This window comes from Chondrus crispus, genomic scaffold (assembly GCF_000350225.1).
Source record: "Chondrus crispus Stackhouse genomic scaffold, scaffold_40, whole genome shotgun sequence".
Taxonomy (NCBI): Eukaryota; Rhodophyta; class Florideophyceae; order Gigartinales; family Gigartinaceae; genus Chondrus; species Chondrus crispus.
In genome coordinates this window covers 4,787-6,784 of record NW_005179326.1, presented here as the reverse complement: position 1 = coordinate 6,784, position 1,998 = coordinate 4,787, and positions in this window count along the sequence as shown.

The window sequence follows — 1,998 nt, the reverse complement described above, 5'->3', positions numbered from 1 at the left end:
GCGACGATGACGTCGAAGGTCTGATTCGGTAGGACCTCCGCGACGCCATTCGTCAGCCTCACTCCATGTCGGTGTTGGAGTGAGGGCTTGGGTTCCAGGAACACGAGGCCCCTCCCCGCGGTTGTCACACGCACACGGGCTTGTGACATCGCGGGGATGGTAACCCATCGGGCGATTCGGATCGCTTGCGAGGCCTCCTCGCGTACGTCTGGCCGACCCGTGTGTCGCCCGTGTCGCCGAGGAGGGGGAGGCGACTCCCCCTTTCCGTCGACGATGGCGACGGAACCGCCTTGGCGTAGCTCCATTCGTTGAGCTTCGATGTGGATACATCGCACGTGCGTGTCGATGAAGGCCGTGCCGAAGAGGACCGGCACGGCGAGCTGGTCCGCGACTACGAACGGAATTCGGAACACCGTGTTCCTCAACCGCACGGCCAGGCGGACGACGGCCGAAAGCTTGAGGGGGTTGCTATTCGCGCCTGCCAATCGTGGCAGAGGTGCGTCGTGCACGACGTAACGCGTCCAATCGGGGGGAAGGTCGGCCTTCCTCACTAGATTATACCCCGAGCACGTATCAACGGCGATCGTGCGGGGTTTCAATGCATTTCCCTCTGTGGCTATCGAGCCGAGGACGTTGTAAATCTTCGACGTCATAAGGCAAATGACGCCGTCGACAACCTTCGGGGCGGCCTTATCGGTGAGGTTGTTCCGCCGGGGCCTTCGATTTCGGTGCTGGCCCCGCTTGCATTTCCTTCTCCCCCTTTCTTGGGGCGTCCGCGGATCAGTGACGCCCTTCGGATTATTCGAGTCCGTACGACACGGACCCCTCTCCGGCGACCTTGGGCTCGTGGGAGTCAGGGGGTCGACCGAATCTTTTCGGTCGTCGTTGCCCCCGTCGCCATTGTTACGCCTCACCGGGACGTTGGCTGTCCCGGTGTCTTGTCCTCCTAACGTCGGGCCTTCGGAGGCCTCTATGTGCGCTCCCTCCTGTATCGGCATTACAGGAGCTCCCGTGCTCGCCTCCGGTAGCGGGGGATGTATTATCGGACAATACCCCCCGTGTCCTTGGCGAGCACGCGGGGTCGGGTCTAGTTCGTGGGGAAAAGACGGCTCACGCGACCGCGTGTACGTAATCGTCTTTACCCTTTTTTCGAACTACCAGTGCTATCGGAGCTAACCTCCTGCATATCGACGGCCAGGTCTTCTTCGGGTAGCCGGCCGCGTGGGTCGGGACGATTCCCCCACTGCGGCTCGGCGGTCTTGGCGAAGTACTCGGGTACTTCCGGGCCTTGACCTGCGGCGTCCGGTCGTCGCAGGATATGGGGGACGAAGCGAGTCGGTTCTCCTTCTTGACCATCCGTGGGTAGAGGGTACGGATCCTCTACACAGTCTTGCAGGTACATTATCGCATTTTGTACCTGTTGGGGTAACCGAGAACGGTCTCGGTCACCTCTTTCTCCTTGTCGGGGGTACCTTGTATCCGCCTGCCTGTAGGCGGATCGATCCCGACAATCGACTTCGTTACGACGGTACCCGCCTCCACGGGGGGCGAAGCGTGCGCCCCCACCCGATCGGTTCGGGAAACCTTGACGCGGGGGACGGCCCTCGCTCGCCGCTTGCCGGAGGAGATTACGCGCACCGGGGCGCGTTTCCATCTGATAGCGGTAGTTCCTGTACGCCGTGAACATTTGTTGTTCCGGCGACAGGAACGGGCACGCGTACATGGCATGCCCGTACGTACGGCATAGCCAGCACACGTACGCGCTGCCGTCCGTTGAGGTGAAGGTCGCCGCGTGCCGCGACTCTTCATCGGTGAGGAGGGGCACGCGAGGCGCTTCGCCTCCTGCATCTCGGTTCGATATGTCGAGCTCTGCGGCCCGGGGGTCCGTACCCCTTGCCACTCTGGGAGTGGCCGCGAACGCGGTCGCGTAACTCGATGTCGTTCCGGTCGACATCGGTGAGGGGGTTCGTGCCCCCACGGGCCCTGCTCCTTGCGTAA